The sequence below is a fragment of the Petromyzon marinus genome, chromosome 71 (assembly GCF_048934315.1).
Source record: "Petromyzon marinus isolate PM22_M1 ecotype Great Lakes invasive population chromosome 71, UKy_Petmar_22M1.pri1.0, whole genome shotgun sequence".
NCBI lineage: Eukaryota > Metazoa > Chordata > Hyperoartia > Petromyzontiformes > Petromyzontidae > Petromyzon > Petromyzon marinus.
The window spans coordinates 5,533,670-5,551,689 of record NC_133737.1 but is presented as its reverse complement, the minus strand read 5'-3'; the positions used below and the strand labels follow the sequence as shown (position 1 = coordinate 5,551,689).

Genomic DNA, 18,020 nt, shown 5'->3' with positions numbered 1-18,020 from the left:
TATATAGAGAGTGTCATATAGAGAGTGTCATATAGAGAGAGTCATATATAGAGTGTCATATAGAGAGTGTCATATAGAGAGTGTCATATAGAGAGTGTCATATAGAGTGTCATATAGAGAGTGTCATATAGAGAGTGTCATATAGAGAGAGAGTGTCATATATAGAGTGTCATATAGAGAGTGTCATATAGAGTGTGTCATATAGAGAGTGTCATATAGAGAGTGTCATATAGAGAGTGTCATATAGGAGTGTCATATAGAGAGTGTCATATATAGAGTGTCATATAGAGAGTGTCATATATAGTGTGTCATATAGAGTGTGTCATATAGAGAGTGTCATATAGAGAGTGTCATATAGAGTGTGTCATATAGAGTGTGTCATATAGAGAGTGTCATATAGAGAGTGTCATATAGAGAGTGTCATATAGAGAGTGTCATATAGAGAGTGTCATATAGAGAGTGTCATATAGAGAGAGTGTCATATAGAGAGTGTCAAATTAGAGAGTGTCATATAGAGGAGTGTCATATAGAGAGTGTCAATAGAGAGTGTCATATAGAGAGTGTCATATAGAGAGTGTCATATAGAGAGTGTCATATAGAGAGTGTCATATAGAGATGTGTGCATATAGAGAGTGTCATATAGAGAGTGTCATATAGAGGTGTCATATAGAGAGTGTCATATAGAGAGTGTTCATATAGAGAGTGTCATATAGAGAGTGTCATAGAGAGGTGTCATATAGAGAGTGTCATATAGAGAGTGTCATATAGAGAGTGTCATATAGAGAGTGTCATATAGAGAGTGTCCTATATGAGAGAGTCATATAGAGAGTGTCATATAGAGAGTGTCATATAGAGAGTGTCATATAGAGAGTGTCATATAGAGAGTGTCATATAGAGAGTGTCATATAGAGGTGTCATATAGAGAGTGTCATATAGAGAGTGTCATATAGAGAGTGTTCATATAGAGAGTGTCATATAGAGAGTGTCATATAGAGAGTGTCATATAGAGAGTGTCATATAGAGAGTGTCATATAGAGAGTGTCATATAGAGGTGTCATATAGAGTGTGTCATATAGAGAGTGTCATATAGAGAGTGTCATATAGAGAGTGTCATATAGAGAGTGTCATATAGAGAGTGTCATATAGAGAGAGATGTCATATAGAGAGTGTCATATAGAGAGTGTCATATAGAGAGTGTCATATAGAGAGTGTCATATAGAGAGTGTCATATAGAGAGTGTCATATAGAGAGTGTCATATAGAGAGTGTCATATAGAGAGTGTCATATAGAGAGTGTCATATAGAGAGTTTAATATAGAGCAGTAGTCATATAGGAGTGTCATATAGAGATGTGTTCATATTAGGTGTCAAATAGAGAGTGTCATATAGAGAGTGTCATATAGAGAGTGTCATATAGAGAGTGTCATATAGAGAGTGTCATATAGAGAGTGTCATATAGAGAGTGTCATATAGAGAGTGTCATATAGAGTGTCATATAGAGAGTGTCATATAGAGAGTGTCATATAGAGTGTCAGATAGAGAGTGTCATATAGAGAGTGTCATATAGAGAGTGTCATATAGAGAGTGTCATATAGAGAGTGTCATATAGAGTGTCATATAGAGAGTGTCATATAGAGAGTGTCATATAGAGAGTGTCATATAGAGAGTGTCATATAGAGAGAGTCATATAGAGAGTGTCATATAGAGAGTGTCATATAGAGAGTGTCATATAGAGAGTGTCATATAGAGAGTGTCATATAGAGAGTGTCATATAGAGAGTGTCATATAATTGTCATAAAGAGTAGAGTCATATAGAGAGTGTCATATAGAGAGTGTCATATAGAGAGTGTCATATAGAGAGTGTCATATAGAGAGTGTCATATAGAGAGTGTCATATAGAGAGTGTCATATAGAGAGTGTCATATAGAGAGTGTCATATAGAGAGTGTCATATAGAGAGTGTCATATAGAGAGTGTCATATAGAGAGTGTCATATAGAGAGTGTCATATAGAGAGTGTCATATAGAGAGTGTCATATAGAGAGTGTCATATAGAGAGTGTCATATAGAGAGTGTCATATAGAGAGTGTCATATAGAGAGTGTCATATAGAGTGGTCATATAGAGAGTGTCATATAGAGAGTGTCATATAGAGAGTGTCATATAGAGAGTCATATAAGAGAGTCATATAGAGAGTGTCATATAGAGAGTGTCATATAGAGAGTGTCATATAGAGAGTGTCATATAGAGAGTGTCATATAGAGAGTGTCATATAGAGAGTGTCATATAGAGAGTGTCATATAGAGAGTGTCATATAGAGAGTGTCATATAGAGAGAGTCATATGAGAGTGTCATATAGAGAGTGTCATATAGAGAGTGTCATATAGAGAGTGTCATATAGAGAGTGTCATATAGAGAGTGTCATATAGAGAGTGTCATATAGAGAGTGTCATATAGAGTGTCATATAGAGAGTGTCATATAGAGAGTGTCATATAGAGAGTGTCATATGGAGAGTGTCATATAGAGAGTGTCATATAGAGAGTGTCATATAGAGAGTGTCATATAGAGAGTGTCATATAGAGAGTGTCATATAGAGAGTGTCATATAGAGAGTGTCATATAGAGAGTGTCATATAGAGAGTGTCATATAGAGAGTGTCATATAGAGAGTGTCATATAGAGAGTGTCATATAGAGAGTGTCATATAGAGAGTGTCATATAGAGAGTGTCATATAGAGAGTGTCATATAGAGAGTGTCATATAGAGAGTCAAAGAGAGGTCATATAGAGAGTGTCATATAGAGAGTGTCATATAGAGAGTCCATATGAGTGGCATATAGAGAGTGTCATATAGAGAGTGTCATATAGAGAGTGTCATATAGAGAGTGTCATATAGAGAGTGTCATATAGAGAGTGTCATATAGAGAGTGTCATATAGAGAGTGTCATATAGAGATGTCATAGATAGTGTCATATAGAGAGTGTCATATAGAGAGTGTCATATAGAGAGTGTCATATAGAGAGTGTCATATAGAGAGTGTCATATAGAGAGTGTCATATAGAGAGTGTCATATAGAGAGTGTCATATAGAGAGTGTCATATAGAGAGTGTCATATAGAGAGTGTCATATAGAGAGTCATATAGAGAGTGTCATATAGAGAGTGTCATATAGAGAGTGTCATATAGAGAGTGTCATATAGAGAGTGTCATATAGAGAGTGTCATATAGAGAGTGTCATATAGAGAGTGTCATATAGAGAGTGTCATATAGAGAGTGTCATATAGAGAGTGTCATATAGAGAGTGTCATAGAGAGTGTCATATAGAGAGTGTCATATAGAGAGTGTCATATAGAGAGTGTCATATAGAGAGTGTCATATAGAGAGTGTCATATAGAGTGTGTCATATAGAGAGTGTCATATAGAGAGTGTCATATAGAGAGTGTCATATAGAGAGTGTCATATAGAGAGTGTCATATAGAGAGTGTCATATAGAGAGTGTCATATAGAGAGTGTCATATAGAGAGTGTCATATAGAGAGTGTCATATAGAGAGTGTCATATAGAGAGTGTCATATAGAGAGTGTCATATAGAGATTCAATGAGAGTGTTTCATATAGAGAGTGTCATATAGAGAGTGTCATATAGAGAGTGTCATATAGAGAGTGTCATATAGAGAGTGTCATATATATAGAGTGTCATATAGAGAGTGTCATATAGAGAGTGTCATATAGAGAGTGTCATATAGAGAGTGTCATATAGAGAGTGTCATATAGAGAGTGTCATATAGAGAGTGTCATATAGAGAGTGTCATATAGAGAGTGTCATATAGAGAGTGTCATATAGAGAGTGTCATATAGAGAGTGTCATATAGAGAGTGTCATATAGAGAGTGTCATATAGAGAGTGTCATATAGAGAGTGTCATATAGAGAGTGTCATATAGAGAGTGTCATATAGAGAGTGTCATATAGAGAGTGTCATATAGAGAGTGTCATATAGAGAGTGTCATATAGAGAGTGTCATATAGAGAGTGTCATATAGAGTGTCATATAGAGAGTGTCATATAGAGAGTGTCATATACAGAGTGTCATATAGAGAGTGTCATATAGAGAGTGTCATATAGAGAGTCATATAGAGAGTCATATAGAGTGTGTCATATAGAGAGTGTCATATAGAGAGTGTCATATAGAGAGAGTCATATAGAGAGTGTCATATAGAGAGAGTCATATAGAGAGTGTCATATAGAGAGTGTCATATAGAGAGTGTCATATAGAGAGTGTCATATAGAGAGTCATATAGAGAGTCGGATATAGAGAGAGTAATATAGAGAGTCATATAGAGAGTCATATAGAGAGTGTCATATAGAGAGTGTCATATAGAGAGTGTCATATAGAGAGTGTCATATAGAGAGTGTCATATAGAGAGTGTCATATAGAGAGTGTCATATAGAGAGTGTCATATAGAGAGTGTCATATAGAGTGTCATATAGAGAGTGTCATATAGAGTATCATATAGAGAGTGTCATATAGAGAGTGTCATATAGAGAGTGTCATATAGAGAGTGTCTTATAGAGAGTGTCATATATAGAGTGTCATATAGAGAGTCATATAGAGAGTGTCATATAGAGTGTCATATATAGAGTGTCATATAGAGTGTCATATAGAGTGTCATATAGAGAGTGTCATATAGAGAGAGTCATATAGAGAGTGTCATATAGAGAGTGTCATATAGAGAGTGTCATATAGAGAGTGTCATATAGAGAGTGTCATATAGAGAGTGTCATATAGAGAGAGTCATATAGAGAGTGTCATATAGAGAGTGTCATATAGAGTGTCATATAGAGAGTGTCATATAGAAGTGTCATATAGAGAGTGTCATATAGAGAGTGTCATATAGAGAGTGTCATATAGAGAGTGTCATATAGAGAGTGTCATATAGAGAGTGTCATATAGAGTGTGTCATATAGAGTGTGTCATATAGAGAGTCATATAGAGAGTGTCATATAGAGAGTGTCATATAGAGAGTGTCATATAGAGTGTGTCATATAGAGTGTGTCATATAGAGAGTCATATAGAGAGTGTCATATAGAGAGTGTCATATAGAGAGTGTCATATAGAGAGTGGCATATAGAGAGAGTCATATAGAGAGTGTCATATAGAGAGTGTCATATAGAGAGTGTCATATAGAGAGTGTCATATAGAGTGTCATATAGAGAGTCATATAGAGAGAGTCATATAGAGAGTGTCATATAGAGAGTGTCATATAGAGAGTGTCATATAGAGAGTGTCATATAGAGAGTGTCATATAGAGTGTCATATAGAGAGTCATATAGAGAGAGTCATATAGAGTGTGTCATATAGAGAGTGTCATATAGAGAGTGTCATATAGAGAGTGTCATATAGAGAGTGTCATATAGAGAGTGTCATATAGAGAGTGTCATATAGAGAGTGTCATATAGAGAGTGTCATATAGAGAGTGTCATATAGAGAGTGTCATATAGAGTGTCATATAGAGAGTGTCATTTATAGAGTGTCATATAGAGAGTGTCATATAGAGAGTGTCATATAGAGAGTGTCATATAGAGAATGTCATATAGAGAGTGTCATATAGAGAGTGTCATATAGGGAGTGTCATATAGAGTGTGTCATATAGAGAGTGTCATATAGAGAGTGTCATATAGAGAGTGTCATATAGAGAGAGTCATATAGAGTGTGTCATATAGAGAGTGTCATATAGAGAGTGTCATATAGAGAGTGTCATATAGAGAGTGTCATATAGAGTGTGTCATATAGAGAGTGTCATATAGAGAGTGTCATATAGAGAGTGTCATATAGGGAGTGTCATATAGAGAGTGTCATATAGAGAGTGTCATATAGAGAGTGTCATATAGAGAGTGTCATATATAGAGTGTCATATAGAGAGTGTCATATAGACAGTCATATAGAGAGTGTCATATAGAGAGTGTCATATAGAGAGTGTCATATAGAGAGTGTCATATAGAGAGTGTCATATAGAGAGTGTCATATAGAGAGTGTCATATAGAGAGTGTCATATAGAGAGTGTCATATAGAGAGTGTCATATAGAGAGTGTCATATAGAGAGTGTCATATAGAGAGTGTCATATAGAGAGTGTCATATAGAGAGTGTCATATAGAGAGAGTCATATAGAGAGTGTCATATGACACTCTATATGACTCTCTATATGACACTCTCTATATGACACTCTCTATATGACACTCTCTATATGACACTCTATATGACACCCTCTATATGACACTCTCTATATGACACTCTCTATATGACACTCTCTATATGACACTCTCTATATGACACTCTCTATATGACTCTCTATATATGACACTCTCTATATGACACTCTCTATATGACACTCTCTATATGACACTCTCTATATGACACTCTCTATATGACACTCTCTATATGACTCTCTATATGACACTCTCTATATGACACTCTCTATATGACACTCTCTATATGACACTCTCTATATAACACTCTCTATATGACACTCTCTATATGACACTCTCTATATGACACTCTCTATATGACACTCACTATATGACACTCTCTATATGACACTCTCTATATGACACTCTCTATATGACACTCTCTATATGACACACTCTATATGACACTCTCTATATGACACACTCTATATGACACTCTCTATATGACACTCTCTATATGACACTCTCTGTATGACACTTTCTATATGACACTCTCTATATGACACTCTCTATATATGACACTCTCTATATGACACTCTCTATATGACACTCTCTATATGACACTCTCTATATGAGACTCTCTATATGACACTCTCTATATGACTCTCTATATGACACACTCTATATGACACTCTCTATATGACTCTCTATATGACACTTTCTATATGACACACTCTATATGACACTCTCTATATGACACTCTCTATATGACACTCTCTATATGACACTCTATATATGACTCTCTCTATATGACACTCTCTATATGACACTCTCTATATGACACTCTCTATATGACTCTCTCTATATGACACTCCCTATATGACACTCTCTATATGACACACTCTATATGGCACTCTCTATATGACACACTCTATATGACACTCTCTATATGACACTCTCTATATGACACTCTCTATATGACACTCTCTATATGACACACTCTATATGGCACTCTCTATATGACACACTCTATATGACACTCTCTATATGACACTCTCTATATGACACTCTCTATATGACACTCTCTATATGACACTCTATATGACACTCTCTATATGATACTCTCTATATGACACTCTCTATATGACACTCTCTATATGACACTCTCTATATGACACTCTCTATATGACTCTCTCTATATGACACTCTCTATATGACACTCTATATGACACTCTCTATATGACACTCTCTATATGACACTCTCTATATGACACTCTCTATTTGACACTCTATATGACACTCTCTATATGAGTCTCTATGTATCTCTATGTATCTCTACGTATCTCTATGAGTCTCTATGTGTCTCTATGTATCTCTATGTATCTCTATGTATCTCTACGAGTCTCTATGTATCTCCATGTATCTCTATGTATCTCTATGTATCTCTATGAGTCTCTATGAGTCTCTATGTATCTCTATGTATCTCTATATATCTCTATATATCTCTATATATCTCTATGTATCTCTATGAGTCTCTATGTATCTCTATGTATCTCTATGAGTATCTATGAGTCTCTATGAGTCTCTATGTATCTCTATATATCTCTATGAGTCTCTATGTATCTCCATGTATCTCCATGAGTCTCTATGTATCTCTATGAGTCTCTATGTATCTCCATGAGTCTCTATGTATCTCTATGTATCTCTATGTATCTCCATGTATCTCTATGTATCTCTATGAGTCTCTATATATCTCTATGTATCTCTATGTATCTCTATGAGTCTCTATGAGTCTCTATATATCTCTATGTATCTCTATGTATCTCCATGAGTCTCCATGTATCTCTATGAGTCTCTATGTTTCTCTATGTATCTCTATGTATCTCCATGTATCTCCATGAGTCTCTGTGTATCTCTATGAGTCTCTATGTATCTCTATGTATGTCTATGTATCTCCATGTGTCTCTATGTATCTCTATGAGTCTCTATGTATCTCTATATATCTCTATGAGTCTCTGTGTATCTCTATGAGTCTCTATGTGTCTCTATGTATCTCTATGTATCTCTATGTATCTCTATGTATCTCTATGTATCTCCATGATTCTCCATGTATCTCTATGAGTCTCCATGTATCTCTATGAGTCTCTATGTATCTCTATGTATCTCTATGTATCTCTATGTATCTCCATGTGTCTCTATGAGTCTCTGTGTATCGCTATGTATCTCTATGTATCTCTATGTATCTCCATGTGTCTCTATGAGTCTCTGTGTATCTCTATGTATCTCTATGTATCTCCATGTATCTCTATGTATCTTTATGAGTCTCTATATATCTCTATGTATCTCTATGTATCTCTATGAGTCTCTATGTATCTCTATGTATCTCTATGAGTATCTATGAGTCTCTATGAGTCTCTATGTATCTCTGTATATCTCTATGAGTCTCTATGTATCTCCATGTATCTCCATGAGTCTCTATGTATCTCTATGAGTCTCTATGTATCTCCATGAGTCTCTATGTATCTCTATGTATCTCTATGTATCTCCATGTATCTCTATGTATCTCTATGAGTCTCTATATATCTCTATGTATCTCTATGTATCTCTATGAGTCACTATGAGTCTCTATATATCTCTATGTATCTCTATGTATCTCCATGAGTCTCCATGTATCTCTATGAGTCTCTATGTATCTCTATGTATCTCTATGTATCTCCATGTATCTCCATGTATCTCCATGTGTCTCTATGTATCTCTATGAGTCTCTATGTATCTCTATATATCTCTATGAGTCTCTGTGTATCTCTATGAGTCTCTATGTATCTCTATGTATCTCTATGTATCTCTATGTATCTCCATGAGTCTCCATGTATCTCTATGAGTCTCCATGTATCTCTATGAGTCTCTATGTATCTCTATGTATCTCTATGTATCTCCATGTGTCTCTATGAGTCTCTGTGTATCGCTATGTATCTCAATGTATCTCTATGTATCTCTATGTATCTCTATGAGTCTCTATGAGTCTCTATGTATCTCTATGTATCTCCATGAGTCTCTGTGTATCTCTATGTATCTCTATGTGTCTCTATGTATCTCTATGTATCTCTATGTATCTCTATGAGTCTCTATGAGTCTCTATGTATCTCTATGTATCTCTATATATCTCTATATATCTCTATGTATCTCTATGAGTCTCTATGTATATCTATGTATATCTATGAGTATCTATGAGTCTCTATGAGTCTCTATGTATCTCTATATATCTCTATGAGTCTCTATGTATCTCCATGTATCTCCATGAGTCTCTATGTATCTCTATGAGTCTCTATGTATCTCTATGTATCTCTATGTATCTCTATGAGTCTCTATGTATCTCTATGTATCTCTATGTGTCTCTATGTGTCTCTATGTATCTCTATGTATCTCCATGTATCTCTATGTATCTCTATATATCTCTATATATCTCTATGTATCTCTATGAGTCTCTATATATCTCTATGAATCTCTATGTATCTCTATGAGTCTCTATGTATCTCTATGTGTCTCTATGTATCTCTACGAGTCTCTATGTATCTCTATGTATCTCTATGTATCTCTATATATCTCTATGTATCTCTATGTATCTCTATGTGTCTCTATGTATCTCTATGTATCTCTATATATCTCTATGTATCTCTACGAGTCTCTACGAGTCTCTATGTATCTCTATATATCTCTATGTATCTCTATATATCTCTATGTATCTCCATGTATCTCTATGAGTCTCCATGAGTCTCTATGAGTCTCTATGTATCTCTATGAGTCTCTATGTATCTCTATGAGTCTCTATGTATCTCTATGTATCTCTATATATCTCTATGTATCTCTATGTGTCTCTACGAGTCTCTGTGTGTCTCTATGAGTCTCTATGTATCTCTATGTATCTCTATGTGTCTCTACGAGTCTCTGTGTGTCTCTATGAGTCTCTATGAGTCTCTATGTGTCTCTATGAGTCTCTATATATCTCTATGTATCTCCATGTATCTCCATGAGTCTCTATGTATCTCTATGTATCTCTATGTATCTCTATGTATCTCTATGAGTCTCTATGTATCTCTATGAGTCTCTATGTATCTCTATGTGTCTCTACGAGTCTCTGTGTGTCTCTATGAGTCTCTATGAGTCTCTATGTATCTCTACGAGTCTCTATGTATGTCTATGTATCTCTATGTATCTCCATGTATCTCTATGAGTCTCTACGTATCTCTATGTGTCTCTATGTATCTCTATGAGTCTCTATGTATCTCTATGTATCTCTATATATCTCTATATATCTCTATGTATCTCTATGTGTCTCTATGAGTCTCTATGTATCTCTATGAGTCTCTATGTATCTCTATGTGTCTCTACGAGTCTCTGTGTGTCTCTATGAGTCTCTATGAGTCTCTATGTATCTCTACGAGTCTCTATGTATGTCTATGTATCTCTATGTATCTCTATGTATCTCTATGAGTCTCTTTGAGTCTCTATGTATCTCTATGAGTCTCTATGTATCTCTATGTGTCTCTATGTATCTCTATGTATCTCAATGTATCTCCATGTGTCTCTATGTATCTCTATATATCTCTATGTATCTCTATGTATCTCTATGTATCTCTATCTATATCTATATATCTCTATGTATCTCTATGTGTCTCTGTGTGTCTCTATGAGTATCTATGTATCTCTATGTATCTCTATGTATCTCTATATATCTCTATATATCTCTATGTATCTCTATGTATCTCTATGTATCTCTATATATCTCTATGTATCTCCATGTATCTCTATGAGTCTCTATGTATCTCTATGTATCTCTATATATCTCTATGTATCTCTATGTATCTCCATGTGTCTCTATGTATCTCTATATATCTCTATGTATCTCTATGTATCTCTATGTATATCTCTATGTATCTCTATGTATCTCTATGTATCTCTATGTATCTCCATATATCTCTATGTATCTCTATGTATCTATGTATTTCTATGTATCTCCATGTATCTCTATGAGTATCTATGAGTCTCTATGAGTCTCTATGTATCTCTATGTATCTCTATGTATCTCTATGTATCTCCATGTATCTCCATGAGTCTCTATGTATCTCTATGAGTCTCTATGTATCTCTATGTATCTCTATGAGTCTCTATGTATCTCTATGTATCTCTATGTATCTCTATGTGTCTCTATGTGTCTCTATGTATCTCTATGTATCTCCATGTATCTCTATGTATCTCTATATATCTCTATATATCTCTATGTATCTCTATGAGTCTCTATATATCTCTATGAATCTCTATGTATCTCTATGAGTCTCTATGTATCTCTATGTGTCTCTATGTATCTCTACGAGTCTCTATGTATCTCTATGTATCTCTATGTATCTCTATATATCTCTATGTATCTCTATGTATCTCTATGTGTCTCTATGTATCTCTATGTATCTCTATATATCTCTATGTATCTCTACGAGTCTCTACGAGTCTCTATGTATCTCTATATATCTCTATGTATCTCTATATATCTCTATGTATCTCCATGTATCTCTATGAGTCTCCATGAGTCTCTATGAGTCTCTATGTATCTCTATGAGTCTCTATGTATCTCTATGAGTCTCTATGTATCTCTATGTATCTCTATATATCTCTATGTATCTCTATGTGTCTCTACGAGTCTCTGTGTGTCTCTATGAGTCTCTATGTATCTCTATGTATCTCTATGTGTCTCTACGAGTCCCTGTGTGTCTCTATGAGTCTCTATGAGTCTCTATGTGTCTCTATGAGTCTCTATATATCTCTATGTATCTCCATGTATCTCCATGAGTCTCTATGTATCTCTATGTATCTCTATGTATCTCTATGTATCTCTATGAGTCTCTATGTATCTCTATGAGTCTCTATGTATCTCTATGTGTCTCTACGAGTCTCTGTGTGTCTCTATGAGTCTCTATGAGTCTCTATGTATCTCTACGAGTCTCTATGTATGTCTATGTATCTCTATGTATCTCCATGTATCTCTATGAGTCTCTACGTATCTCTATGTGTCTCTATGTATCTCTATGAGTCTCTATGTATCTCTATGTATCTCTATATATCTCTATATATCTCTATGTATCTCTATGTGTCTCTATGAGTCTCTATGTATCTCTATGAGTCTCTATGTATCTCTATGTGTCTCTACGAGTCTCTGTGTGTCTCTATGAGTCTCTATGAGTCTCTATGTATCTCTACGAGTCTCTATGTATGTCTATGTATCTCTATGTATCTCTATGTATCTCTATGAGTCTCTTTGAGTCTCTATGTATCTCTATGAGTCTCTATGTATCTCTATGTGTCTCTATGTATCTCTATGTATCTCAATGTATCTCCATGTGTCTCTATGTATCTCTATATATCTCTATGTATCTCTATGTATCTCTATGTATCTCTATCTATATCTATATATCTCTATGTATCTCTATGTGTCTCTGTGTGTCTCTATGAGTATCTATGTATCTCTATGTATCTCTATGTATCTCTATATATCTCTATATATCTCTATGTATCTCTATGTATCTCTATGTATCTCTATATATCTCTATGTATCTCCATGTATCTCTATGAGTCTCTATGTATCTCTATGTATCTCTATATATCTCTATGTATCTCTATGTATCTCCATGTGTCTCTATGTATCTCTATATATCTCTATGTATCTCTATGTATCTCTATGTATATCTCTATGTATCTCTATGTATCTCTATGTATCTCTATGTATCTCCATATATCTCTATGTATCTCTATGTATCTATGTATTTCTATGTATCTCCATGTATCTCTATGAGTATCTATGAGTCTCTATGAGTCTCTATGTATCTCTATGTATCTCTATGTATCTCTATGTATCTCCATGTATCTCCATGAGTCTCTATGTATCTCTATGAGTCTCTATGTATCTCTATGTATCTCTATGAGTCTCTATGTATCTCTATGTATCTCTATGTATCTCTATGTGTCTCTATGTGTCTCTATGTATCTCTATGTATCTCCATGTATCTCTATGTATCTCTATATATCTCTATATATCTCTATGTATCTCTATGAGTCTCTATATATCTCTATGAATCTCTATGTATCTCTATGAGTCTCTATGTATCTCTATGTGTCTCTATGTATCTCTACGAGTCTCTATGTATCTCTATGTATCTCTATGTATCTCTATATATCTCTATGTATCTCTATGTATCTCTATGTGTCTCTATGTATCTCTATGTATCTCTATATATCTCTATGTATCTCTACGAGTCTCTACGAGTCTCTATGTATCTCTATATATCTCTATGTATCTCTATATATCTCTATGTATCTCCATGTATCTCTATGAGTCTCCATGAGTCTCTATGAGTCTCTATGTATCTCTATGAGTCTCTATGTATCTCTATGAGTCTCTATGTATCTCTATGTATCTCTATATATCTCTATGTATCTCTATGTGTCTCTACGAGTCTCTGTGTGTCTCTATGAGTCTCTATGTATCTCTATGTATCTCTATGTGTCTCTACGAGTCCCTGTGTGTCTCTATGAGTCTCTATGAGTCTCTATGTGTCTCTATGAGTCTCTATATATCTCTATGTATCTCCATGTATCTCCATGAGTCTCTATGTATCTCTATGTATCTCTATGTATCTCTATGTATCTCTATGAGTCTCTATGTATCTCTATGAGTCTCTATGTATCTCTATGTGTCTCTACGAGTCTCTGTGTGTCTCTATGAGTCTCTATGAGTCTCTATGTATCTCTACGAGTCTCTATGTATGTCTATGTATCTCTATGTATCTCCATGTATCTCTATGAGTCTCTACGTATCTCTATGTGTCTCTATGTATCTCTATGAGTCTCTATGTATCTCTATGTATCTCTATATATCTCTATATATCTCTATGTATCTCTATGTGTCTCTATGAGTCTCTATGTATCTCTATGAGTCTCTATGTATCTCTATGTGTCTCTACGAGTCTCTGTGTGTCTCTATGAGTCTCTATGAGTCTCTATGTATCTCTACGAGTCTCTATGTATGTCTATGTATCTCTATGTATCTCTATGTATCTCTATGAGTCTCTTTGAGTCTCTATGTATCTCTATGAGTCTCTATGTATCTCTATGTGTCTCTATGTATCTCTATGTATCTCAATGTATCTCCATGTGTCTCTATGTATCTCTATATATCTCTATGTATCTCTATGTATCTCTATGTATCTCTATCTATATCTATATATCTCTATGTATCTCTATGTGTCTCTGTGTGTCTCTATGAGTATCTATGTATCTCTATGTATCTCTATGTATCTCTATATATCTCTATGTATCTCTATGTATCTCTATGTATCTCTATATATCTCTATGTATCTCCATGTATCTCTATGAGTCTCTATGTATCTCTATGTATCTCTATATATCTCTATGTATCTCTATGTATCTCCATGTGTCTCTATGTATCTCTATATATCTCTATGTATCTCTATGTATCTCTATGTATATCTCTATGTATCTCTATGTATCTCTATGTATCTCTATGTATCTCCATATATCTCTATGTATCTCTATGTATCTATGTATTTCTATGTATCTCCATGTATCTCTATGAGTCTCTACGTATCTCTATGTGTCTCTATGAGTCTCTATGTATCTCTATGAGTCTCTATGTATCTCTATGTATCTCTATGTATCTCTATATATCTCTATATATCTCTATGTGTCTCCATGTATCTCTATGAGTCTCTATGTGTCTCTATGAGTCTCTATGTATCTCTATGAGTCTCTATGTATCTCTATGTATCTCTATGTATCTCTATATATCTCTATATATCTCTATGTGTCTCCATGTATCTCTATGAGTCTCTATGTATCTCCATGTGTCTCTATGTATCTCCATGTATCTCTATATATCTCTATGTATCTCTACGTATCTCTATGAGTCTCTATATATCTCTATGTATCTCTACGTATCTCTATGAGTCTCTATGTATCTCTATGTATCTCTACGTGTCTCTGTGTATCTCTATGAGTCTCTACGTGTCTCTATGTATCTCTATGTATCTCTATGTATCTCTATGTATCTCTACGAGTCTCTATGTATCTCCATGTGTCTCTGTGTATCTCTATGAGTCTCTATGTATCTCTATGAGTCTCTATGTATCTCTATGAGTCTCTATGTATCTCTATGAGTCTCTATATATCTCTATGTATCTCTATGAGTCTCTATGTATCTCTATGAGTCTCTATGTATCTCTATGAGTCTCTATATATCTCTATGTATCTCTATGAGTCTCTATGTATCTCTATATATCTCTATGTATCTCTATGTATCTCTATGTATCTCTATGTATCTCTACGAGTCTCTATGTATCTCCATGTGTCTCTGTGTATCTCTATGAGTCTCTATGTATCTCTATGAGTCTCTATGTATCTCTATGAGTCTCTATGTATCTCTATGAGTCTCTATATATCTCTATGTATCTCTATGAGTCTCTATATATCTCTATGTATCTCTATATATCTCTATGTATCTCTATATATATCTCTATGTATCTCTATATATCTCTATGTATCTCTATGTATCTCTATGTATCTCTATGTGTCTCTGTGTATCTCTCCCTCACCTGCCGAGGAATTTCTGAGCCCCCAAGGCCTGCAAAGAGCTGCAGAGTTGAGCGGCGTCAGCATAGGCAGCAGACACCTCCTGGTGTATCGCTTCTCTCTGTGGGTACAAGTGGGTGGGTGGGTTAGTGGGGGGGTGGGTTAGTGGGGGGGTGGGTTAGTGGGGGGGTGAGTGGGGGGGTGAGTGGGGGGGTGAGTGAGTGGGTGGGTGGGGGGGTGGGTTAGTGGGGGGGTGGGTGGGTGAGTGGGTGAGTGAGTGAGTGGGTGGGTGAGTGGGTGGGTGAGTGAGTGGGTGAGTGAGTGAGTGGGTGAGTGGGTGGGTGAGTGAGTGGGTGGGTGAGTGAGTGAGTGGGTGAGTGGGGGGGTGAGTGGGTGAGTGGGTGGGTGAGTGGGTGGGTGGGTGGGTGAGTGAGTGAGTGAGTGGGTGAGTGGGTGAGTGAGTAGGTGAGTGAGTGAGTGAGTGACTGAGTGAGTGGGTGAGTGACTGAGTCGGTGAGTGAGTGAGTGGTGAGTGGGTGAGTGAGTTGGTGGGTGGGTGAGTAGGTGAGTGACTGAGTGAGTTGTGAGTGGGTGAGTGACTGAGTGACTGAGTGGTGAGTGAGTGGTGAGTGGGTGAGTGAGTGAGTGAGTGACTGAGTGAGTGACTGAGTGACTGAGTGGTGAGTGAGTGAGTGAGTGGGTGAGTGACTGAGTGAGTGAGTTAGTAGGTGAGTGGGTGGGTGAGTGGGTGAGTGACTGAGTGAGTGACTGAGTGACTGAGTGAGTGACTGAGTGAGCGCGTGAGTGACTGAGTAGGTGACTGAGTGAGTGGGTGAGTGACTGAGTGAGTGAGTGAGTAAGTGAGTGAGTGAGTGAGTGGGTGAGTGACTGAGTGACTGTGTGAGTGAGTGAGTAGGTGAGTGAGTGAGTGACTGAGTAGGTGAGTGAGTGAGTGACTGAGTGAGTGAATGAGTGAGTGAATGAGTGACTGAGTGAGTGAGTGACTGAGTGACTGAGTGAGTGACTGAATGACTGAGTGAGTGGTGAGTGAGTTACTGAGTGAGTGACTGAGTGAGTGACTGAGTGACTGAGTGAGTGAGTAGGTGAGTGACTGAGTGAGCGAATGAGTGAGTGACTGAGTGACTGAGTGAGTGAGTGAGTGACTGAGTGAGTGACTGAGTGAGTGAGTGGTGAGTGAATGAGTGAGTGACTGACTGAGTGACTGAGTGACTGATTGACTGAGTGAGTGACTGAGTGAGTGAGTGAGTGATTGAATGAGTGACTGAGTGACTGAGTGACTGAGTGAGTGAGTGACTGAGTGAGTGAGTGACTGAGTGACTGAGTGAGTGGTGAGTGACTGAGTGAGTGAGTGAGTAGGTGAGTGACTGAGTGAGTAGCTGACTGACTGACTGAGTGACTGACTGACTGAGTGACTGACTGAGTGAGTGAGTGACTGAGTGAGTGGTGAGTGACTGAGTGACTGAGTGACTGAATGAGTGACTGAGTGACTGAGTGACTGAATGAGTGACTGACTGACTGAGTGACTGAGTGAGTGACTGAGTGACTGAGTGAGTGACTGAGTGACTGACTGACTGAGTGACTGAATGAGTGACTGAGTGAGCGAGTGACTGAGTGACTGAGTGACTGACTGAGTGACTGACTGACTGAGTGACTGACTGAGTGAGCGAGTGACTGAGTGAGTGACTGAGTGACTGAGTGACTGACTGAGTGACTGAGTGACTGACTGAGTGACTGACTGACTGAGTGACTGAATGACTGAGTGGGTGAGTGAGTGAGTGGGTGAGTGAGTGGGTGGGTGAGTGAGTGACTGAGTGAGTGGGTGAGTGAGTGGGTGGGTGAGTGAGTGAGTGGGTGAGTGAGTGAGTGGGTGGGTGGGTGAGTGAGTGAGTGAGTGGGTGGGTGGGTGAGTGGGTTAGTGAGTGGGTGGTTGAGTGGGTGGGTGGGTGAGTGATTGGGTGGGTGGGTGGGTGAGTGGGTGGGTGAGTGGGTGGGTGAGTGAGTGAGTGGGTGAGTGGGTGAGTGGGTGGGTGAGTGGGTGACTGAGTGGGTGAGTGGGTGGGTGAGTGGGTGAGTGAGTGGGTGGGTGGGTGGGTGAGTGGGTGGGTGAGTGACTGAGTGACTGACTGAGTGAGTGACTGAGTGAGTGAGTGAGTGAGTGACTGAGTGACTGACTGAGTGACTGAGTGACTGA

At 37.1% G+C, this 18,020-nt stretch overlaps 1 non-coding gene across 5 annotated transcripts in view; it reads right to left on the bottom strand.

Annotated features, from left to right (window-relative positions):
• Positions 1-15,801: 15,801 nt before the first annotated feature.
• The window catches only part of LOC103091689 (uncharacterized), a 50,813-nt gene continuing 48,594 nt past the window's right edge, over positions 15,802-18,020 (bottom strand). For all 5 annotated transcript variants that reach the window (XR_012930513.1, XR_012930510.1, XR_012930512.1 and 2 more), the window contains one exon: positions 15,802-15,929. This is a non-coding gene — a transcript (uncharacterized LOC103091689). The remainder of the gene's footprint in view (positions 15,930-18,020) is intronic.